A 25,974-nucleotide genomic window follows, 5' to 3' on the forward strand; every position below is an offset into this window, starting at 1 on the left:
AAATCCTTCATTATGCGGCACGTTTTCTTAAAAAATGCGATGGAATGTGCAGGATATTTATGCAATTTTATGCAATGAAATTGCGGGAACTTGCAAAAACTGCGGTTTGATGAAAAAGGGAAAAAAAGTGAGTCCCCCCAACACCCTGCTTTTCGATGATGTTCACGTCGCGTAATTACGTCACTTCATAATGTTCCCACGGCAACGGGGAAATGGCTGCTCTTGTGTGAAGTAAACGCAACATTTTTCAACTTTTCTTTCTATGTGACTTTTTATCGCAACGAAAATGCGGGGATTATGAAATCATGCAAGCCCCGCATAAATATGCAGACTTTGGCTGATTATGCATTGAATTATGCAATCGCATAATCACGTTTTTCTGAAGGGACTGGTTATTGGTATTGTTACTGGTACCGGTATTGAAATGTTTTGAACAATACCCAGTCCTACTGCTGGATCTGCTCCACGGCACTGGTGCCTATCCACCGCCTGCCTCCCTCTCCGTTTACACTCTCTGTTTCACAGCCGTGCTTTCATATTACACCTGAAATGCTAACGCTATATCCCGTCATAATGAATCTCCCGAGACGGCGTCGTCATCTGCATAAAAAAGAGAACAGGGAGTCTGGGAGCTGCTATCATTTACCATCTCCGTGGAGAAAGTTATTATGTAAGGACACGTTTTACCTAAATGTAGACTCTTGTAGCTATTTTTAAGTATGTGCCTGCTTGGGTGAAAAATGCAAGCAAACTGCTGTCGGTGAAATTAGATTATTGATTTATTTTTTCGCTACGAGACTGTTTGAATTCAATAGTTTCTAAGAAAGTCTAACTTTCCAAACATTGTTGTGACGGAATCTTGTGCGCAGCTCATATCGAGTGTCATGTATTCTTTAGCAGTGGCCATGTTACTCACAGCAAGATTGTATTCCTCTGCACACCAAGCTTGGCTTTAGGCTTTTTTATTTATTTTTTTCATTTCAGCAAAGATGAATATAGAAATAAAAGTAGGAAGTGGAAGAATTCAAATCAGAGTAAGTTTTCATCAAGAGTTGTGTTTGTTTTCTTGTTTCCAGCTCGTCGTCGTTAATGTCTGCTGAAAGAAGCCAACGGGCATTTTCTTGAGATTCACACACACCGTTATCTAACGCGGTGTTATCTAACCATGCTCAAGGCCAGGGGACGGCACAGGCTCACGAGCTGGTGCGAAAGGGTGCAGAATCTCACACTTTGCCGTTGCCTCCAAACACTACAGCTCGTTATGTTTACATTATTGGGTCTGGCAACGCTGTCTGAGTGGCGCCGGACGGTTCTCCGAGTAAGAGTCGTGATGAGGAGCAGTTACAATGCTCGGCTTTATGAGTGACGGCTGCGTCACTCCAAACACTCCTCTGTTGCCTTTTATTATGATTCTTCATTTTTTTTTTTTTTTTTTTTTTTATTCCCTTTCTATGTTGGCACAGGTTTTACACACAAACACACGCAAACGCACACACGCACGCACACACACGCTGCCTGTCATCTCTTTTTTTATTCCTTTTCTGTGTCGGCGCAGGTTTAACACACACACACACAAACACACACAAACGCTCATAAACAGACACACATTCACACACACAAGCTGTCTCTTTTGGGCTGTTTGTAATATAAGTAAACTCTGAATTAAAACGTATTCCACTCTAGTATAAGTTGATTAGAGGATTGGATTAGATAGATACTGCTGTGTAACTGAAGTTATTTTGCTGACTTTTTGACTCTACTCTCTACTTGTACTATTGCTCCACTGTGTCTTAGTTTTTAGTTTTATGTCACAGATAAACATTTCAGAAGAAGATGAAGTAAACACATTGTGCTAATTTGTTTCATATTAGCCTCCCATTGCCAGACCTATCTCCACAGCGCTGTGGAGTAAGGTCTGGCTCCACCACACATACATTCTGGGATAGGAGAAAGAAAAACGCTCCGGGTTGTTTGCATTTCTTTAAACCAATCACAATTGTGTTGGACGGCGCTAATGTCTGGACGCAGAGACAGTGGCTCAGCAAAATAGTCTCGGGAAGGAACGTGTTTTGGTGGAACATTTGCACCCCGCCAAAGAAAACGCCACATACAATATTAGATGAAGTTAACTGTCTTTTGCTCTCTGCTCTTTTCTCATTAGCTCTTACCAGTGTATCTCTGTGTGTACTTCGTCAACAGCAACCCCACCAATCACTCCCAAAACGTCCCAGTTAGAGAGGAAATGCCGTAAACATATTCTTTATAAATCTTTACACTCATTCCCTGATAGAACCAAGCAGGCCTGCCTTAATGCACGATCTAAATTTTCTTCCAAACTTGGCCTTTTCAGAGTGTAGCTTGCCAACTTGAAGTTTGTTGTTTGCCGAAACGAACGGAGTTTGAGAACGGCGACACGCGGAGAGCGGAAGGTAAGGGACATCCGGCAAATATACATTTTAGTACGATCAAAAAGTCCCCAGGTGCTAACAAAAAGAGAACCGTTCAGCGCAGACACACGCGCCAGTCTTCATTTCTCGCAGCCATCGAGGTCTCTGCAGCGGGATCGCTGAGTCCAGTGCGCCGGACACGACTCAGGATTGTTACAGACATAAATAGGTGTAGAGGAATTGGAGGAAGAGAGAGGTATCTGCTCAGACGGGGGGGAGATGAAGATAGGTAGCGACAGCTGGAGCTAAGGTGTGTGTGTGTGTGTGTGTGTGGGGGGACAAAGAGATGCATATCAAACACTGGATTTCAAACTATATCCAGTTAACGTTGTTGTCGTCGTTGACATATTTGTGTATATTTATCGCACAAACTGATTAAAATGTTACTCATTCCGATACTATAAAGACGACAACAGAACTGTGCCGCTAATGAAAGTGCAGAGAAGTGTTGACAATGAGTAATACAAGATATGTCTACTTACTGTTTTTTTTTTTTTTCAGTGCACGAGCTAATGAATGTTTGATCAAGGGTAATACATGTTTGATCTTTATATGATGAGGAGGTAATGAAAAAGCTTTTTTTCCCCGTATTATTTCCCATGCAGGATCATCTTTTATGAATGTGCTCGACTGCTCGTGCTGATGAAATTGCTTTGATTCGAAATTAGCGAAAACTCAAGCCAGCGTTTAGCAGAGGGGTTACATATATTCTCCTGTTGCCACAGTAGGTGCTGCTGTTTTCGCAGTGATGTGAATGATGTGATAATTTCTCACTTTTCATATATAATGTGGCGATTATATTGTTGTTCATAACCGCTGATGTGGGGCTGATTGGGTTTGTTTTTCTCCTTATTAAAGCCGGAGCGGAGGAGCAGAATTGATGAATATTCTATGAGAGTCTTTGTTTTGTCTGGCTTATTTTTTTTATTTTTTTTAATTCACATTCAACAGCCTTGCTCCATTTTCCTACGCAGCCTTTCCATCAATAGTGCTTTGCAACAAAAAGAAACTTACTTATTACTTCTCCATTAAAGATGACCAAAATAGAAGCGCAAAAATACTTCTCAGATCTCATTTGAACGCTCTGATGTTTTTCATGTATAACGAGCAGTTGCATCACTCATTGCCACTTTTCCAGATGAGTTCCATTTTGTTTTATGCTGTCCTTTTCATTGTGAACGGCCTGATGCTTTGTTTAGTGAGATAAAAACAGATACTGATTTTGTAAATATGGATGATGTTCAAAGACTGAGAGGGCTGTTTACACATTAGCCGGTTACCTTGAGAAAGCCTGGAAGTAAAAAAGCTCTTTACAGAGATGATCGTTTGTATGTACTGTTTTTTCATTGTTGTTTTCTGTTCTTTATGTATTTCTCCACATGAATTGTATATGCGAGACCGGACGATGTCTGTTAAATAGTGGTGTCTTGTAATCGTGTGGGATGGGCCGAATGATTGGCATGGCACGGAAATAAAATTAAACTAACTAACATACAATAGGATGCTTAAGCAGAACCTGGCAGATGGGAGCCAGTCGTAAGCTGGCAGGTCTGACTTTGGACAGTGTGTGAGTAATGAAAGCAATCACACCGACAGTCCCCCTGACCTGTCAGTCTGGAGTTGGTTACTGCCAACTCCACCAATGCCCTTCTCTAACTTATACTGAAGTGGTCAATACCATTAGCACCTCTGGTGAGCTGGCCAGGAAAGCCACGCAACTACTACTACTCCGCTGCTGCTGCACAACACTGCATGGCAATACAGGACTTTATTTTGGGGGTTGTTCCCTACCCTCTAATAAACATGTCGAATGAAGACCCGTTGGCCAAATCCGGCCCTTGCTGATTTAGATCCAGCCCGTATATCAATTTAGGTTTTACAATAGATTTTGGCCCGCCTAGTTGTAAGCCAAACCAAAAACACGGGGAAGTGTATTTGAAACTGCAATTCCCTGACATTGATAATGTTTACATGCACACCAATATTCCGCTATTATTCCAAATATGACAATATTCCGAATTTGATACAGGTCATGTAAACGGCATGTTCCAGTTTGATAGGGCTTTTTCCGAATATAGCATTTTCCAATTAAAACGTGGGATATTCCGGTATTATTCAGGTTTTAGAGGCATTCTTTGGACATGTATACAGCGCATTCGGAATATGCGTCTCAATCATGGTTTTTACCGCCGTTTACGGCTTATCGTCAGCTCTGTGCGTTGCTATAGTTGCAGTACACAAACCAACAAGCCAACAGTTTGCAAGCCTGGAGACCCGATAAGAAGGAGAAACACAGCTACTATTAATCATTATCGAAGACTTGGATATCGACAGGTTTTTGGATATGCGCACACATCGCTACGCCGACCTCTTCGAGAAGTTGGTTGAAGAAATGAAAGAGACGCTGTGTTCACACGCTCCAACAAGTCGCCGCCGCTGGTAAACTTTGAAAAAATCGAATTTTGCATGGCTAACAGGAATATTAGTGGAATATTAACTTTCATTATCCATGTAAACAGCTTAGTCGGAATATCGTCTTTTTTCGCCCTTAGTGAAAATGACACCCCTGCTTTAGGGTGTAAATGTGACACTTCAGCAGTTCAGTACTCACCCTGATGTAAAACTCTCTAATACGACCCAAAGGAGCATTTCATAAGTTAGTGCCCCTAGCGGTGGCTGATATGCAACTTCATCAAAACCAGTGAACGTCAGTCGTGGTTTTGAGCGCAAAGGTCGCTATGTTCTTTATTTTACATTTTATTTATGCATATTATTCAGTATAGCAATAAAAAAGACAGCCTGCAGTGGTCCTAATATGTAGCAATGTCTTAAGCTGTTCTGTCAGTCCATCATGTTTAGCTATAAAGTTTGATTTTCGCTCAAACTTTTTGAGGGGTCACGAAAACTCCAACACGCTACCTGTCAGGCCCTGTCGCAATTTGAGCAACTGCTAGTTTGAACTCGAACAACGTAATCTTTGCCATTAGAGATAGTGTGGACCAAGGGAAACAAACAAAGTGTGGCTGGGCTTTGGCCGAACTCTGTATCTGTGCCCTCTGACCTCTCTGTCAGGCAAAAGCTAAATGGCCACACTCAGAAAATCCATCAATACCAAGTTATTCTAAAGCTGCACGGGCAGTGTGCTCTACAGTGTAGTCGTGTCATTATAGTAGCATTACAGTCATTTTTCAATTGATAAAATGTAGTATGGTGAGAAATTACCATCACAAGTTCCCAAAACTCAAGGCAAAGACATCACATTGCTTATATGGTCTCAACAAAAGTAAAAAACAACAAATTAATTCACTTTAAAATAGTATAATATATATACTGTATATATAGTATAAGTTTGCATGCAAGCTAACGTGGGTTTTCTCCCGTGGTTCTCTGGCTTCCTCCCACAGTCCAAAGACATGCAGGTTATTTTAATTGTTGACTCTAAAATGCCCGTAGGTGATTGTGAGCGTGAATGTCAGCTGGGATTGGCTCCTGCCTTCCACAACCCTGTAAAGGATAAGCACTTACAGATAATGGAGGGATGGATGGATGGATGGATATATAGTATAATAGTAAATCAGGACAAACATTTGAAAAAGCTGAACGTAGTGAATGTTTGTTAATAAGGCTTGGAAAAGGACTTGTGCTGAATTACCAGGGACTCATTTTTCTAGTTTGTTATGAGTAAGGGAGATTAAGTAGAATAAGATGCAGTAAATAAATGATGAGAGTCTTTCTCCTGAGGCAGAAAATTGTCACGGCGAGGTCTGAAGTACACATTCACATTGTGCTGAAAAAAACCGTTAAGAATGGACAGATGGAGAAAAAGGGGAAAGAGGGCAGAGCGAGCTGCTCCAAAGTGTCTAAAAAATAAGGAGGGTGTTGGGTAGGCTCGGAAGTGTAGGACCTTCAAATGACACTGCAAAAAGTGTGCTCCAAAGCAGTGGTTGGCAGCGCCATCATTCATGTACAGCGGTGTGTTAACATCGTCGTGTGGGCTCGTGCGTGCCTTTCTTCCATGTGCGCATAAAACTGAATGAGAACACTAAAGTGAGTACTCTGGATGTATTATGTTATCATGCGCGTGTGTCTGCATGTGTCAGTGTGTTTGTGCATGCGTGCGTGGCTGTAGGAATAATGCCCCTCCCCCGCGCGCGGTAATCCATCTCCCATCCTGCCACTTTCTATTCAAATCATGCCTAGCGTGGGCAAATGTGCCACCCGTCAGCCTCCTCGCTCAGAGTGAGCTCTTGTGGCATCTAAGGGCACTTCACATGCTGCTGTTTGAGCTTGGCTTGGTCCTTCTCCCAGTCCTCTGCATCTGACACACACACACACACACACACACACACATTACCTCCAAAGGAGCCGTGAGTCATACCGTGGAGGGATTCTAAACCAAAGCAACTCTGAACAGATGAAGTTTTTATGGACCAATTTGTGTGAGTGTAACATTCTCGTGTAGAATAACAATAGTTATATGGCCAGGTTTGGGGCATTGCAAATGAGAGTAGACCAAGATTACTTTGCAGTAAAGTTAGTCTGGCATTGCCAGACCTTCCTCCACAGCGCTGCGGAGGAGGGTCTGGCTAGTCCACACAGCATTCCGGGATGGGAGAAAAACGTGCTCTGGTTTATTGGCATTTCTTTAAACCAATCACAATCGTCTTGGGCGGACGGATAAACAGTGCCTCTGCTAAATAGCCTCGGGAAGGAACTTGTTTTGGTGAAACGTGTACGTTCAAAAGTTGTTTTAGTCATTCAACAGAAAACTCTAGCTAGCTGTCTGGATTTACCTAGAAATGAAACTTTGTCGATATAGACTACACTAAGGTAGATTGCCCTTCATTCAGTCAGAGACACAACTGCAAAACTGAAATTTTGAAATACAGCGGCCTCAATGTATTTAAGTGAACTGTTTCCAGACTCATAGGTAGCAGCAAAAAACTATTTTTAGCTTTTATAAGTAGCAGCAGCGGCAGTAGAAGTAAAGCTTGTACTAACAAGGATATAATCTAACTTTGTTCCCCCGGTGACATCTGTTCCCCACCCCTACCTTTGATGGGGGAGCAGACATCGACACAACACTGAATTAAATGTTGCTCTTGACACCGCCCAGAAGATCACTGGCTGCCCGCTCCCCTTCCCTTTCCTGGATGATCTTTACAGTTGCCGTTGCCTCAAAAAAAAGGCCCAGAGCATACTAAAAGTCCATCTCACCCCGGACACTCTCTGTTTTTGAACGAATGCCCTCTGGCAAACAAGCTAATTCACTAACTAACTCGGGCAGACGTTTCAGGACAACAAACAGAAACACAGAAACTATCCAAAAGCCATAACTGCACTCAACGCTACTTGAGTTTTAAGGAAGAATTGCGCATGGAATGTCTTGTACGTGTTTTATGTCTATGTTTTGTGTCCTTTACTTACTTACTACTTACAGTTTTTAAAACTCTCTTTTATATACAGTACAGGCCAAAAGTTTGGACACACCTTCTCATTCAGTGCGTTTATTTATTTTCATGACTATTTACATTGTAGATTCTCACTGAAGGAATCAAAACTATGAATGAACACATATGGAATTATGTACTTAACAAAAAAGTGTGAAATAACTGAAAACATGTCTTATATTTTAGATTCTTCAAAGTAGCCACCCTTTGCTTTTTTTGATAACTCTGCAAACCCTTGGTGTTCTCTCAATGAGCTTCATGAGGTAGTCACCTGAAATGGTTTTCACTTCACAGGTGTGCCTTGTCAGGGTTAATTAGTGGAAGTTTTTCCCTTATTAATAAAAAAGCAAAGGGTGGCTACTTTGAAGAATCTAAAATATAAGACATGTTTTCAGTTATTTCACACTTTTTTGTTAAGTACATAATTCCATATGTGTTTATTCATAGTTTTGATGCCTTCAGTGAGAATCTACAATGTAAATAGTCATGAAAATAAAAAGGAAACACATTGAATGAGAAGGTGTGTCCAAACTTTTGGCCTGTACTGTATTTTTATAGTGATTTTTGGAGGCTCTTCTAAAATTTTTCATTCACCATTTGCACTTTTGCTGATGTTTTGCATGTTTTGACTATTCTAATCTATCTATCTATCTATCTATCTATCTATCTATCTATCTATCTATCTATCGGTATAAAGCAGCAGTAGTTGTAGTTCTAGTGTAGTAGGAGCAGAAGTAGTGGTGTTAGCAGCTATTCAGCGCCATAAAAATGATTCAAATGGAAAACATATTTCTCACAGCTCATAAACAGATGCAACAAGTCAAAACGTTAGGGAACCGCTGCATTTGAGGATGAATTGAGACGGTCTTCCATCACAGGCTCTGACATCCTGCTGCTGTTGCTTGCTGTCGAGATGAAATGACACCAACTTTCTAATGGTATGGCGGTATCTAGATGTCATTTCATGCAGCCTCTCTTCTTGTTTATCTTATGTTGCATGAGCAGGACTAAGTGTATGTAGAGGAGGAGAGCTTTACATGTAACACCACAGTATTGCAGCATAAAATATTGATTACATTTGAAAGAAGCATGCCTCTTAGCTTTGCTTTACAATCACAACCACATGAAACCTGAAGTAATCACTTGAGGTTTCATGTGAGCCTCCACACAACCACCTCCTCCTCCTCCTCCTCCTCATCAGCTTATGAATAATGTCTGCCTTCTCCACCGTGATAGAACCAGGAGCATACCGCGCCTGAACTTAGAGCTCATTACATTCCCTTTTGCCGGGTTCACGGGCTGCATAAATCTCTATGACTCAGTGAGTTTCATGAACCTGCCCTTTGTGTTGCTTTAAAAGTCAAGCTTATCATCCTTTTGTTAGCAGCCAACCCGCATTTGACCTCAAATGAACCTCTTCCTTTCAGCGTTGTCTCCGTGTCAAGCGGAAGTGTTATTTGCTTCCTGAGAACAATGACATGGAGAGCTAGAGGCGGTGTAGGATTAGCACCATGGGAAACCAAAGGCCCTATCCAACCACTGTAGTACTACTCCTGTGGTTGCAAATAAAAGTTAAATACTTCATCTCAATACCTTAAGTGTGCGGTAAATCTGTTGAAAAATGAATGGGTTGGTTTTGTAGATACATTTGCCTGTAAAGTGGAACCATACATTTCCATACACTTCAAAAAAACAATTTTAAGATTATTTTTTGGGCTTTTTCCACCTTTATTCGATAGGACAGCTAGGTGAGAAAGGGGGGAGACATGCAGGAGATCATCACAGGTCGGATTCGAACCCTGGACCTCTGTGTCGAGGCATAAACCTCCAAGTGTATATACATATATGTGCGCCTGCTCTACCCACTGTTCCAACCCGGCCACAATTTTTGTCAGTTTTAAGACAATCCAGTGATTTAAATATCAGAAAAATTAAGGAATATCATACAAGAATGAGCCAATATTGCTACTATTGCTGATTGTTTTGCAAAATTGGTCTAATATAACAGAGCTGCAACGATTTGGGGATTATTTTATTAAGTTAACCGCCAGAAAAAGAATCGGCAACGGTTTTGATAATCAATTAATTGCTTGAGTCATTTTTTAAGACCTTTTCAGACAATTTATAGAATTTTTAGAAAATAACCATCAGTTAGACGTGTGAAAATGATGGCTACCTCAGCTGAAAAGTATCACCGTATTGCCAACCCCTATAGGTTTGTGAAGAGGCAACCAAACTTTTGTGACTATCGGTGAATTTTAAATGTCTAGCCAGATTTATCCCTTATGTCATCTTTTAGCTCACTATGGTTCTTTCCATCCAGATTATAATCTACAGGCTGTGTCTCCCCTCTGGGGATCTCACGTCTGTTCAAAGGGCTGAAGTGCTCAATCCCGAGCCTGGAGGAACTCTAAATGACTGGTATTGAATCAATTAGCTGCCTAATTGGGCTGAGATAAAGACTGCCTTTCCTTATCGCCAGCCCCAGCAGCCATTACAGATGGCACTGGGGATCTCCCAGTGGATGTGCCAGTAGGTCATAGTGAAGCTGCTGATGGTTTTCGCAATCCAACATTAATCCAAGAGGGAGCTAGAGTGCACTGTATGTGAAGTATACAGACGTATACACTAATCTAAAAGAAAATCTAAAACTAATCATTTATCATTACCTTAAATATATGTTTTACTAATTTCAACCTACAATTTTTAGTTTCAAACCACTTCAGAACTTATAAGCATGAATTGACGTGATGAGTTGAACGAATGTACAGCTGAGAGTTCAATCAAATGATCTAATTAAGTTTCTAAAGAAACATAGCCAGCTGTTTGCGTGCGTTGTTTGAGACTTGACTTCTTTTTTTCTAGTTGGAATGGTTCAGTTAACTCACATTTATAGCTAAAATACTGCTTAAGCAAAGCTTATGTCAGTGAACTAGCATGTTGCTACTCCCCACAGTAGGCTGCTTGAAATACCAACTATCAACACACAGGACGAGTTGACCAATCACAGTCCTTACGGTCGATTCGACGCAGAAGCATAAAAAACAGCCTTTAAGCGACACTTCTATTTTCTAGTTGGAATGGTTCAGTCATTTATAGGTAAAATACTGCTTATATATCTTAAAATCTTAAAACATTCACGATGTAGAAATGTGGCAGCGAAGCAGCCAACCCATTTTCATGAACGAGTTTATATGATATCGTACAAAAACTTCATCATCACGCGAAATCTCAACCGCCGGCTGGTCGCATGACGACCGGTCACATGACAAATGATTAAAGTGACTATATCATGCGATGACGACATTTAAGTTTAGGCACCAAATCGACAAGTTAAGATTAGAAAAAATGATTTTGTTTTGGATTGAAACACCGGTTCCCTTAAGTAGAAGCAGTACTCCCACGACACAAACACACGTTTCCTGGGTGAAAGTCTTGTGTTTTCCCACGGACTCAAACTCCACACCCCATGAGGTTCATACAGCAATAAATACGTGAATTATAGTGCATTCATTTTTGTAGCTATATGTATGAACAACCTGATCTCAAAGGATTCCGTGAAATGAACATGGCCTCAACGAACTCAAAATCTGTGGCAGTGTCACAGACTCGCAAAAAATTCCGTGATGGGCCCACGTAAGAATTCCATGAAATGAACACGGATCGGCAAAAATTCCGTGATGGGCCCACGGTAGAATTCTGTGAAATGAACACGGCCCCTTAAGTTAAGGAAAAGGTCGTGGGTAGGCTTACGTTTCCATGACACGTGGGACAACAACGGGACGGGTTTAGGAAAAGAAGAACAGTTATGGTTGGGTTTAGGAAAACAATAACAGGACACGGGACAACAATGGGACGGTTGGGTTTAGGAAAAGAAGAACAGTTATGGTTGGGTTTAGGAAAATAATAACAGGACACGGGACAACAACGGGACGGTTGGGTTTAGGAACAGGAAATGTGGACACGATCCCTGATCTCCTGGGTGAAAGTCCTGTGTTTGACCCATCCACCACCTCAACCAACCTCCCTACGCGGATTTTCGGGCTTTCATACCACTCGCTACCGTAGTCGCTCCCAGTGCTATGTCATCTTCTTATTGACTTTACATTGTCACTGTTTTCCGTGGTGGCCACACGGAATTTTCACACATTCCGTGCCACCACCACGTAATGCGGTGTTAACAGTTATGTGATGGTTCATGGTTCATGAGAAAAGCCTGAAGCAGCACAACACAACAGACACTAGATTAGTTTGTTCTGCATCATTTTGACCTCAGTCAGTTTCACATTGTCTGGAGGACAGGACAGGTGGTCTGGAAGAAAATCCAGCCTGCTGTAGCTTTCCTTTTTTTCAGTTTTTAAATGTTCTGATTCTGATAAAAAGCGAGACCTCTACCGTAGCATCAGTTGCACTGTACTGTATAAGTGTGTGTGTGGGGGGTGGATTACACCATTTGCTTGATTGTACATTGGAACCTCCCACATCAATACCAGCATGTAAGGACATCTGTTACCCTGCGTCCCCTGGGAAAGGTATGTAGAGTGATTATTTCTACCATTTGAACAGACATTTGCAGAGACCAAGCCACTTTCACAAGGACAGATAGGAAGTGCAAGAAGGAAGTGATCATTTAAAGATCTGTGGATTAAATGTAATTTGCAGATCAAATGGCACATTTTATGTGGGTCTCAATTACACTTTATTCAGTATAGGCCCCGTTTAATGAGGGCTTATGCCATCATATGCACCATTATGCAATAGAACCTCCCACAAAGCAATTCATTATTACCTTAGTTAATGACACACTGGAGCCACTAATCTCCTAATACCTGCCGTTTTAGCAATCTCTGGTACCATCAGTTTTCCAGAGGCTTGCCGAGCTTTGCCCTTTGTTTCGGCAACTGACAGCAGAAGCGGTGAAACTTGGTGAGTGAGCGATGGCGAACAGCTGTCGCTCCCGGCAGGAGCCGCAACCTCGCCACCTGTTGGCAAGGGATTCAGGAACGGGACCCTTAGACCTCGCTCTGTTTTGTAACCAAAACTGAGTTTAGGAGGAGCAGAAAAAATGGATGGTGGATGGATGACAGTGGATTGACTTTGAAGACTTCTGGAGAAGATATCTGGATGTTGAGCGATATTTACGCAGCAACTGAAACTATCCAAATAAATGGTCCCCTCATGTGACATATATATATATATATATATATATATATATATATATATATATATATATATATATATACACACCTTCTCATTCAATGCGTTTCTTTATTTTCATGACTATTTACATTGTAGATTCTCACTGAAGGCATCAAAACTATGAATGAACACGTGGAATTATGTACTTAACAAAAAAGTTTGAAATAACTGAAAACATGTCTTATATTTTAGATTCTTCAAAGTAGCCACCCTTTGCTTTTTTTGATAACTCTGCAAACCCTTGGTGTTCTCTCAATGAGCTTCATGAGGTAGTCACCTAAAATGGTTTTCACTTCACAGGTGTGCTTTGTCAGGGTTAATTAGTGGAATTTTTTCCCTTATTAATAAAAAAGCAAAGAGTGACTACTTTGAAGAATCTAAAATATAAGACATGTTTTCAGTTATTTCACACTTTTTTGTTAAGTACATAATTCTATATGTGTTCATTCATAGTATTGATGCTTTCAGTGAGAATCTACAATGTAAATAGTCATGAAAATAAAAAGGAAACACATTGAATGAGAAGGTGTGTCCAAACTTTTGGCCTGTACTGTGTGTGTGTGTGTGTATATATATATATATATATATATATATATATATATATATATATATATATATATATATATATATATATATATATATATATATATATATATATATAAGTATATAAGTTATTCTTCATGGCGTCATGTTTGATATGGACCACGTAGATGTGCAGGAGGTATTTGAATACTTTTTACCGTGAGCTAGCTGAGAAGATTGATACCACTCTTATATCTCTACAGTAAATATAAAGCCACAGCCAACGATCGCTGTCTTTTTTCTCTATAAAGGCCCATACTAGTTTGAATATATATATATATATTTTTTTTTTTTTTTTTAAAGGGGGATGTTGTTTTTTAGGAAGTATACTTCTTCACTTTGTTGCTGAAAGTTAAGTTGGTAAGGTATTAAGGGTCAATACCTCTCTCATATGTTGCTGTTAAATATGAAGCTACAGCCAGCAGCTGCTTAGCTTAGCACAAACACTGGAAACAGGGGGAAAAACTAGCCCGCAAACTCCTCCTATCAGTAAAGTTCCTTAACACATTATATCTTGTTACTTTAATCGTTAAGAAAACCAAAGTGTACAAAGGACCTGTTGTGTTTTTACCGAGGGTTACGTATGTATGTGCAGGACAATGTCTTGGCCGGGAGCAGTCACTTCCTGGAGTCTCGGCTGGTGACTTTTTCCCGCCCTTCTTTGTGCTAAGCTAAATTAAGGGGCTGCATTGGCTGAGCTGCCATTAGCATGGAGAACAAGAGATAAAACAATATACGGTACCTAAGCAAACACTAGATAGCACACTTGATCAGTATCTTGGGCAGACATCTAAATTCAGTCACACATTCCCTTTCAAGCACATTCCATAACATTAAGTTTAAAACAAATACAGGCGGCTGCAGGCGTAAAATTGTTGTGTGTGTGTGTGTGTGTGTGTGTGTGTGTCCTTTGATCGTTATCTTAGTTCAAATTGGTGTCAGATTTGACTTCACATATGAATTAGCTGAGCATGAGCTGTCCTTTAATTAAATGATTATGAGCCACAATTTGGAATTACATATGAATGAAGCCTTAAGTTGCTGCTTACTCTTGTGTCGGTTGCTTATTTGAATGCAAAATACCTGCACCACACAGCATTGATACAACATTCAGGGTGGAGTCCGTAAATAATTCTTGAAATTGAGTCAATTAGTGATGATGGACATGCATTTCAGTGCTTTGAGTATTGCGTTGAATCTTTTTCTAAATCACTACCTTGACATTTGAGATCAAGCTCTGAGAAGATCTCTGATGCACCGTTATCTCTTGTCTTAATTACCAGATATCTGTGTTGCGCGTTGCACACCTGCCTCATGAACTTGCGTCAGTCCTGGGGGGGGGGGTTGTCAGTCTAAAATCTGTTAAATCCCTTCTCTGTTGTCAGCAAAGTCTCCAGGTCCGTTCTTGGCTTATTTTAAAAGTGCACAGGGCCCTCTTTGAATACAGATGACACAATTAATATAGAAATCGGAGAGGGATTACCTTAATATGTCAAGAGACTTCCCAAATTAGAGTGGTGTGACACTGATACTATTCCCTATGCAAGAAATAGATTTTAAGTAAAGATTATGATGTAATTTTAAAATACGCCCACAGGTGACCTGCAGGGTTCAGTAAGTGAGTCTGAGAAATGAACGCAGGTTTGTTTGTGTATGAGTCTGTTTACCCGTGTGTTTCTTCTTGCAAACTCTTAACAGGGAACATGTGTAAATATCTGCAGACCTCGCCACAAAAACATCGGACTTTCGCTGTATGCTTTTCTTTTACCTCTTATCTTTCTCAGTCCAGTCAAAGCCTATGTATTGCACTGGATTTGGAATTGGTGGTCAGGGATATAGGCAGATGGGTGTTCACCTTCCCGCCTGCTCCGCCAGCCATGGCACAAATGTCACGACTCAGAGGCCCTTCGGTTGCTTCAGTACCACAGAGAAATCACACTGGCACGGATGAATAGATTTAATTCAAATGGGAGCCCAGCGCTATTCATGCATTCACAGACCCCGACTTCATTAAAGCTCCACTTCTTTCTGGGGTCACGAGGAGGAATGTCAGAGGCAGGGTGTGACATGATAATGAAGGTTATAAAGTCTTAATGCACTTTCTACATTACTGGACTTCCTTTGATTGAAAAGTAGGCATTTAAAAGTTGGGAAATTTAGTTATTAAAGTTGTAATCCTTAAGATTTCAGTCCTGGTTGATTTGGTAACAGCCGGTGTAGGTCCTTGACTGAGGAGGAGCTGGTATATCTGTTTACAGTGCAGCCAAACAAACTCAACTTTTTTTTTTTTTACTTGTACTTTATTGATGGGACACATAAAGAAAGGAAAAGGGGGCAGAGATAAAGGGATGACATACAGCAAAGGGCCCCGAGTTGGACTCAAACCCGGGCCACTGTGATAAAGACTGAGCCTTAGTACATGGGACACACGCTCAACCAGGTGAGCCACCAGGGCACCCCTCAACATTTTTATATGTTAATAATCGGCCTTTGTCCTTCATCTTTGAGCAAATCTGATTTCATGCTGCACAAAGAGCGAGCAGTTTTCCTCCCAATAGCAGGACACAGTAAAGTTGGTTAGCCAGCTAAAGAGTAGGAGGAGTGCAGCCCATAGCTCACTGTGGCTGTTCTATCTATTTTCATTACTTAATATTCAAAACTGCAGAATGCATATGCAGAAAATTACCATTGTAGAGGAATTTTTTATGAACATTGGCCATTAGCGCTAAGTCCCCTTGGTGTTTTGCTAGTTGGACGCTTTTAATGTGAAGCAGCAGCAGTAGGATGTTCCGTTGTTAGCATTAGCAATAACTTAATACAGCTCTGATACAGTGTAAAGAGGGTGAACTTTAAGAAGGGCGTCTCATATCAATGCCATAAAGTCAGGGATGTACTGGGACAAAAGTTCGGCTAGGGACTTTGGGATGGAGCGGCCTTTTATGAGAGCGCGTGAAGAGAACATTTTATGGAAGTAATTTGATATACTACTAATAATTCTACATAATGTAATACAGATGTAAAACAATAAAAACGTATCCAGCCTTTGTGGTATAAAGAGAATCTGATGTTGCTGAAGACCTTCAACTCAGGATGTTTTGCACACCTGCCTTCCTCAGTTTGCTGACTGCAGAGCTACATCTGCAGGAAAATAACATCAGTTACTTATACAATTACCAATAACCTTGAAAAGTAACAAAGATTTCTAATTCCGCAGGCTATTACATTTAAGGCAATAGTGGATCTTCTCTTAATTTTGGGTCCTGCCTCATCAGCGCTCTCGCGGACAGTGGTATTAAACCTTGGCCTTTCCACTACGGAAAAGGTTGATTCATTTTGCAGCAACTTGCGCTAACTATACTTCTTTTTAACCTCAACTTCTCAGCATTTCTTTTTCATCTTCTCCACTTTTTTTTCTTTTAGACATTTTTAGGTTTTCTCTGTGATCATAACTGCAGGGAAGTAAGTTTCCTGGTCGAGGGTCAGGCTGAGCCAATCAGATTTAACAAAACACGGAGCAGTCCAAGTAAGGCAGGGGTCGTTCGCCCGCTCGCGTCCCCCCTCTAAATTGACAGTATTAAATTGTCCCATTCTGACGGCCGGGCCAGAGCTTTGTGGATGTGAGAGCCAGGCCAGCCCATGTCACGACTGTAAGCCATACTGTCACCTGGTATAATACCTACAACTGTAACTGACATCTAAAATTGAAATATAACTGCCGGCCGGTTTGGCCCGTGATGGACCGGCCATTCAGGAAATCTCCTCATGGCCAGTCCGCCCCTGGATAAAGTTATGCTGGATTACATGCATGCCTGTGAATCCTTTGTGCATCTGAAGGCTATTTGAGTCCATCACAGGAATGGCTAACTCTGCCTCTAACAATGAAAACTACTACATTGAGCGGTAATTGCAGAATGTATATACATTAAGTGGCTATTGCTGAAAAAATAGCCATTAAAAACAGTGTCGAAAATGGGGTTTGATTTAATGAAAATCTTAAGGTTTATAATTTCAACACGCAGAAATGTTTTTCAGATAGCTTATGACCTCAACAATATTATGTGTGTTGCTTTTGGCAACAATCATTTAGCATGAGCAGTCACTTATGTTAAAAGGCAGATGTCTTGTTTTTGCAGTTCCATTCCATACAGAGAAGAAATGCAAGCGGGGATGCTCGTCCCCCTTTGCCAGCGCCGAGCTTACTGTCAAAGCAGCATTGATTGTATCAACATGCAATTAAATGGTAATTCAGTGATGCAGTGTTATTGTGGGAAAGCGCTGCACGACCGGTCCCTTTAATTATCCCTGATTGTGATTACAACATCCTTGTGCATCTTTATCTTTACGTACATTGTTTGCCCAACTTTCCATAAATCAAGACAATAGTGGAACTGCAGAGTCTACTTACGGCACCGCCTCCTGTGGAGGTCAGAGCTAACTTTCCTCTCTGCGTTTGCTGTGGTGTTGTACAGTAGTCAGTGTAGGATTTGAGATGACGTGTTGGTGATTTACTGTGTCTTTACTCTTTCTTCAAGGACAGAGCCATGAAGTAGGGCTACTTCAGCCATTTCTGCTGCTGCTGCTGCTGCTGCTGCATTTCCTTAGCATCATGCTCGTGGTTTCAGCAGATAGGATGGTTACAGGGGCAGCCGTGCACAGGGAATGACAATAGAAGGTTGGAGTATTGTTATCAAATTAGATTGATCCCTCTGCTTCAGATCGCCATGACGCTGCTTTTAAACAAATGTGTTTCATTCCGTCGGCCTGATGTGATTTATGTTGCGATCTCTTTTCTGTCCCAGATTGGGGTTCGCAGTTGAAGGATGCGACCCGCCACTTAGCAAATGACACAAGCGTTTACGTCAACGCTGCACAACATGCCTTCAGTGCATCTCCCCCCCCCTCCCCCTCCCGGTGGCCTCGACACGGACGCAGAGTCACAGCGAGATTGTCGTCTAGTAACGGTTACCATGGATGCCACACGGTGCTGTCAGGGGCTTAGGTGTAATGGATTTAAATTGAACTGTTGAATTTGGAGCTGGGAGAGGCAGAGAGAGAGAGAGGGAAAGTGGGGAAGGAGAAAGATGAGGAGGAGGAGGGCTGTAGAGACTGAGGGAGGAGGGAGCGACAGAAATAGTCTGAGCATTAAAAAGACAGAGAGGTGGAGAGAGACAGACACAGTCAACCAAAGAGACAATGAGCCAGAGATAGAGGAGAGGAGAGGAGGGGGGGTGGAGTCGCTCTGAAAGCCCTTGCCATCTGTGATGAGGAGCTGGAAGAGCAGTAATTGTTCCTGAGAGGTGTGTGGGGGCTGTTCTCAGCGCGGAGCTATGGACGAGCCGCGCTGCTATAGCTGCCATGCCGGTGGCACACCACAGTGTCAGGCATGTCTTAACGCACAGGTGAGGGCCAGCCGGGGCACTAACCTTCTATGTGGGCTCTCATTAATGTCCATGTCGGTAATGACCTTCTCCAACCCCACCCCCTGAGAACAACTTTGTTCCACACTGACACCACTAGCGCTCCAAGGAGGGCCAAGTCAGGTGCTTCGCCTCTTTCTTACAGCAGCGAGACTCCATCTCTTCCATGCAGGACAGCGCCCTGTGGTGATCTGATTTATTTTTGACCAGGATAGTTTGTTTCTGGGTGGCTCAGCAGTCGCCTCACATGTGTGAATAGGAGTGTGTGTGGTTGTTTGTCTATGTTGCTGTGGATGGATTACTGAATGGTACTACCGATGACAGAGCCTCACTTTGAAATGACTGTTTACGTTTGTTGTTGGAAAGTCACCGAGCTCAGTTAAAAGTAGTGATGTCCTGATCAAATTCGTCAATCAAGTTACACTGGACTACAAGCAAGCCTCATTGCCCACATATCCCTCATGTGAAACACATTCTAATGTACGGGTTCCTGTGATATCGTACGAAAACTTATGCACTCTTACGAAATTAGGCGACCACTGAACTATCGCGTGACAGTTAGGTTTAGCGGCCTTTAAAGTTAAATTTAGCAGAGAAAAGATTACTGGGGTCGGGTTCAGAGGCCGTTGCAGTTGAGCTTAGCCGACCAAAGTTGACCGCCATGCGGAGACAGCAGTTAAGTTTAGGCACCAAAACCACTAGTTAAAGGAATACGCCACCGTTTGTTGAAATAGGGCTTATCACGGTCTACCCTGGCTGTAGATAGGTGGGCTAACGCATTTTTTTGTCTCAGTGCAAGTAATTAGGTTGTTTTTTTTATCTTTTGTTGACTCACTTTTAATCACAACATACTAACCGGCAACATAAGATTCCGTTCGCTACGCTAAGCTAACTAGCGGCGGCGCTGCCAGTGTTGCACCGGACTACAACGATGCATGCACAGAGAAATGCGTTGGCCCACCTATCTACAGCTAGGGGAGACCGTGATAAGCCCTATTTCAACAAACGGTGGCGTATCGATTTAAGATTAGAAAAAAGATCGTGGTTTGGATTAAAACTAACCCTAAACACCGGTCCCCTTAAGTAGTACTCCCGGGAAAATGAAGACACGTTTCCTGGTTAAAAGTCTTGTTTTCCCTTTAACCTCTTACAGGACAGGAACTCCGCACATCTGCCCGATGTTTTACTTTTCCTAACTATATGTACGAATGGTTCATGAGAACAGTCTGTCATGTGTGAAGGCAATTTCAATCCAGAGTGAAGGACTCCACCACTAACAGTGAAAACTATTATCAAAACTATTATACAGTATAGAGAGGTAATAAAATAAACCTAAATTCAACCCAAACTCATGCCAACCATAAATATGCATCAAGAATAGGGTTTGATTGAATGAATCTCTAATGTCCTTCCCATCAGCCTCAGCTGTAGGCTTCTTTGTGTTTAGTGCTAATAGTGCAAAGCAAATACAGGTCAGAGTAAGCATGTTAGCATAATGATGGTAGCACTGAGCTTAGTGAAGAAATATAAGAGTACTCCTACTCTTATATTTCTTCACTAAGCTTCACTAAGATCCGCTTTCTTTGATGGTTTCCTGTAATATGTTGTGTCATATTTCAGAGGAGTGTCAGTGTGGACCTCATGTCTGGGTGTTTTGGAGGGGTAGAGGGCTTTTACATGTCTGTGCAAGGGGGTTGTTGTCTCATAATCCATCCATATGACAGCAATAAGTGGGTAAAAGGATGAATGAATGAATTAGTTTATTCCCATTAAGGTCATTGTTCAATATTTCTAGAATTAACTGCAAATGGTTAAGTCTTACAAGTGGATACTATTGTGTCAATAAAAGACTTACACTGCTTAATCATTTGTTTAAATTGTGTGGGAACAGCCATTCTGGAGGATGTCCCATTTAGGAACAAAATTCTTTAAATACACATGAGAAAGTATTCATACGCAGGCCGTCTCATACCCAGAGGATAAGACATGAAAGTATTAATAAAAAAAAGTAACTTCCGCTGCGGCTCTCTGTGGGAAAAAAAAAAAAAAATGGATAGTAATGTTGCGTATGATAAGTGGATATTGAGGGCTTCAGAAGGATCCTTGGGGCTTCGCCTCTGTGAGAAGCCGATGAGACGACTCGGAGGCGGCCGTGGCTCTGTCTGTGTGCCCTCGGCCCGGGCAGGGCTGTTAATCAGCGCTCAGGGTTACATCAATGATGTCAGCACAGTGGCCACAATACATCACACTGAGCAACCGGGAGACGCTTCAGTCCCTGGTGAACTCTGGAGTCTTTACTTGCGTGTGTGTGTGTGTGTGTGTGTGTGTGTGTGTGTGTGTGTGAGAGGCCTGGTCTGATGACATTATCAGGGTTGGTAATCTGCTCTGTAATTGCCTGCTGCTAACACGGCAGTGATGCTGATATGGCTGCAGAATAAACAGACTGTTAACAAGTAGAGGGAGCTCGTCTCCACTTGATCCGCACAGCACAGCGTGACATCTGGACTGGACGAATCCCGGAGAGGAGGAGAGACAAAAGACAGACTGACACAGGGAAGCAGGGAGTGAGAGACGCATAAAGACAGAGACAGGAGAGAAATATAGAAAAGAGAGAAGAGGGGAGTAAAGCGTGTGAAAGACCAAAAGAGAAGTGCGGAAAAAAAGACAATAGGCAGGGGGGTAGGTATATAAATGTGTGCTATTGTGACATTTACCTCAATAGTTGTTTACTCCGTGACAAAAAAATAATCAGATCGCTGTTTTTTTCCTTAAAAAAAGTAGTTGAGTTACTCCTCCTCCTACAAACCTTGGTCAGATTGCACCCCAGAAAACCAAAAAACAAATTTGGTTTCTATCAATTAGTTCATTGTGTATCTGTATGTACGGAAAAGGAAGTCTCTTTTCCAGAAATAGACATACACAAATACACAGTACTTACTATTAAAAGAAATGTTCCCACGTCAGTAATTGGTTTGGTTATTTACAGTCTGACCCACAGCAGACTGTTTTTTTTGTAAAATATACAAAAGACACATCCTAGCAAAGACAGGTAACTATTTTGAAAATTGATTATTTGAGTGATTTGCAATGCAATAATAAAACAATAACAGTCATGCTCTCTTTTTCTGTTTTATACCATTGTAAACTGAATATCTTTAGACTGTTAATATACCAAAACAAGACAAGACAATACATAGTGTTTTTGCTTTTTTTTCTGACATTTTAAAGACCAAAAAACTAAACGATTATTGGAAAAAATAATCGGCAGATTATTCGATAATGAAAATAACCGTTAGTTGCAGCCCTAGTGATAACTAACAACCGGAACATTCTTCTAAAGTGTCTTGGGAAATAGGTGCTTTTGATTCTTGAGGACAATACATTGCTCTGAAACAGAAGTGGACAGGACAGGGATCTTCCAGGTATCATTTTATGCTAAAATGTTGTACATATCCTGGGATTATTACATTTCTTCAAACAAAACAATCCAAAAGTACATTTGTTGGGCCGGGCCCTAAAACGTTTTTAGTTCAAGGACAGAAAACGTTACATTTTGCCGCTATGTATGTTTGGACATTTTATACCTGCTATTAATAGTTGACAGCAGAGAGATGACAGCAAACAAAGGAAAAGAGAGAGAGAGACATACATTAGGGAATGAAACTGGAAAATACAGAAAATGGAGGGATGAATGGAGAAGTAGGAAGATGTGTGAGAGATAGTGGGGTATAGAGAGGGGGAATTAGAGATAAAGAAATGAGACAGAGGCTGGGAAAGATAAAGGGAGAGATTCAGAGTTGAACAAAAGGCCGTGGAGGAAGAACCACCAGAGACTCAGGCAAAAATAGCAAAAGGAACGAGACTCTTGTTAATATGAGAAAGTGTCCCATGTGAAATGCAGCATATGGGCTGATTGGGAGCGTCTCCAGTGCGTCCAGAGGCAGGCTGTGTGTGGTTTGTAGGCTTTCCCAACCAGCCGTCTCCATACAGATTAAACGAAAAATGGAACCTAAAAGTGAATCGGTTTCTCTTGGTACATTTTATTTTCACGTGTCCTTCTTAAAGGAACCGTTTCTTTTTGGAAATGACTTTCTTGGCGAGAGTTAGATTTAAATATTGATACCGCTCTCATGTCTGTACTGTAAATATGGAACTACAGGCAGCATCCAGTTGGCTTATCTTAGCATAAAGGAATAGGGGGAGCAGCTAGCTTGGCTTCTTCCAAAGGTAATAATAAGACTTTATTTTTTTAATTTATACAGTATACAATATTTAACCGCTCTGTCTGTAATGTTATGAAATATCAAAATGTGATTTTTAAAGGTACTTTACTGAGGATAAAACGGGATCAAGCTTTTGCTCCATTTTGTTCTGGAAGAGTCTGTGACCTTTCCCTGCTTTGTACTGTAAAGCAAACCACTCATTATAAAAATACAGCGTTGTGACTGGTAGAAGCTGCCATTTTTCTTGGCAATGATTGTATTTGTTTACAGTAATCACCCTAATATCTCAAGATGAATGTGTTAAAAGATTTATTGATGTCGAAATGCTACACATAGCGGCTTTAATTAGCTCAGCAAGATTAAAAACATGACTTTTCATCCGTGAAAGACCTCCATCAGGATGCTCGAGTGAAATCATCCAGCATTCAGTTAAATTATCAGTTCATTCAGTCTGGCAGCGCTGCCTCAGAAGATGAAGTATGGCGTGTATTCCAGGCCGTCAGAAACATGGATACAGCATAACAAGATGATGGACGCGTTACACAGTCTGCATATTGAAAGATAATAAAAGGCAGCTGAAGCATCCGTCTTTGTCATCTCGTTCCTCTCCGACAGTGTGTGTTTTGGTGCGAGTTGAGTAGCGGCGCAGACCGACAACGTGGTCGCTCAGCTGCAATCCTGAACCGTTATTATTTAACACATCGCTCTGAGCTGCAGGAAGCACTCTGATTGTCTGCAGCGTGTTTTATCTCACAGTCTGTGGGCCAATATGTCTGTAGGTGGATGTACAATATGGGTATACATATTCTCATACGTGTGTGTGTGTGTGTGTGTGTGTGTATCTTATCAAGAGTGATGACTCATCCTTAAAACAGTAGATAATGTCTTTGTAATGAAGCCCCATGATTGGACAGTTGCAGGACACATCAGTCATCTCTCCATGTCTACTCACCAACCCGTCTCCTTACCTATAGCTACTAGTCCCTTCATCCGTTCCAGTCCTCACAAGCTTCCATGTGTCTTTCCTTTCAACCCTCCATCCTCCTGCCCATCAATTCGTTCATTCATCTATTCCTCTACAGTACAGGCCAAATGTTTGGACACACCTTCTCATTCAATGTGTTTCCTTTTTATTTTCATGACTATTTACATTGTAGATTCTCACTGAAGGCATCAAAACTATGAATGAACACATATGGAATTATGTACTTACAAAAACGTGTGAAATAACTGAAAACATGTCTTATATGTAAAGGGTATATAGCAAAGGGTGGCTACTTTGAAGAATCTAAAATATAAGACATGTTTTCAGTTATTTCACACTTTTTTGTTAAGTACATAATTCCACATGTGTTCAGTCATAGTTTTGATGCCTTCAGTGAGAATCTACAATGTAAATAGTCATGAAAATGAAGAAACACATTGAATGAGAAGGTGTGTCCAAACTTTTGGCCTGTACTGTATATCCCATCTTTTCTGTCCTTCAATACTCCGCCCTTGCTTTGGTTGAGGCTCAGGTGGTAGATCATGTTGCCCATTCTCCTGCCAACTTGTACTGTAGCTAAGTGTCCTTGGGCAAGACACTGAACACCACACTTCTCCCTTGCGTGGTAGCTCTGCTGCCAAAAGGTGTGTGAATGTGCAACATGTCCTGATACAACCGTGCGTATGACGTCATGCTAGCAACAGGAGCCATCGGTGTGCCTACGCAAGCCTGCAGAACGGGTTTCGGCAACAAAATTACATGGTTAGGTTAAAGCAAAGATTCTCTTGTACCTTAAAATTATGTTTCCAAAATCGTTTCAGTGGTTCATCAACTCGTAACAGGGTGAACGGCACTTCTGCATTTGCTTTGCGGCTCCTCTATCGGCTATAATCGCACTATGCAAGTTTGCCAGATCGGATAGCAGATGGGTAGCTCGAATGAGACATACAACAGCGGTAATGGACAATTCTGCTTCCAACCTGTAGGGGGACCGAAGAGGAAAAGTGCTTTGGTGTTGCTTTACGTAAAAGATCGGGGTTTGGGTTCAAATAAGTACATTTGTTACGTAACTTACGTACATGGCGTTAGTTAAGTCCGTAAGGTCATAACAAAAGTAAAATAACTCAACGCTGAAACGAACAGTGGTCTTAGGGGTGAAATTCCTGTGTTTGTTTGTCCCACCTATCCAACCCGACCTCCTCCCTTCACCGACTGTGCTCTTTGTTCCACGTCGCCTGACTTCCTCCTTAGGGGCAGCCCTGCACGTCCCGGCTCACGATTAGATGGGTTACAGTATATATACGAGTTAAATAGTGCATTACCTTTCGTAGGTATAAGTACGAACGATGAATGAGAACAGCCTGGAATGTGGGAAGCACTTGTCCAGAGCACAATATAAGTTACCATTCCTCCATAAGTCAAACTCCTTCCTTCTCCCATCGCATTATTGCTCCATCCCCTTAATTCATCCTCTACTATACCTCCACCAATCCCCGCATCCTCCCATCTCTCAATCAATCATCCATCCATGTTCTTATTCTTCTATCCCTCCATATATCCATCCCTCCGTTCTTCCACATACCATCTTTAATATTCCTCCTATATTCTTGCTTCTTCTTGCTCTCTCATTTCTGACAATCCCTCTATCAGTCCATAAATCCATTCACCAAT

General features: G+C 41.5%; 1 protein-coding gene across 7 annotated transcripts in view; it reads left to right on the plus strand.

The window, feature by feature from the left end:
- Nucleotides 1-25,974, plus strand: part of slc8a3 (solute carrier family 8 member 3) — a 169,208-nt gene that overhangs the window by 124,994 nt on the left and 18,240 nt on the right. Inside the window, exon 1 of one of the 7 annotated variants that reach the window (XM_028565292.1) lies at nt 2,215-2,429. The exons of 4 other annotated variants lie outside the window; for them this stretch is intronic. The gene's annotated coding sequence lies outside the window, so the exon portion shown is untranslated. Of the gene's footprint in view, nt 1-2,214; nt 2,430-4,826; nt 4,887-23,282; nt 23,323-25,974 lie in introns of those variants that run through there. 2 more of the 7 variants (XM_028565293.1, XM_028565294.1) reach the window with 2 other exon arrangements.

This window comes from Perca flavescens, chromosome 20 (assembly GCF_004354835.1).
Source record: "Perca flavescens isolate YP-PL-M2 chromosome 20, PFLA_1.0, whole genome shotgun sequence".
Taxonomy (NCBI): domain Eukaryota; kingdom Metazoa; phylum Chordata; class Actinopteri; order Perciformes; family Percidae; genus Perca; species Perca flavescens.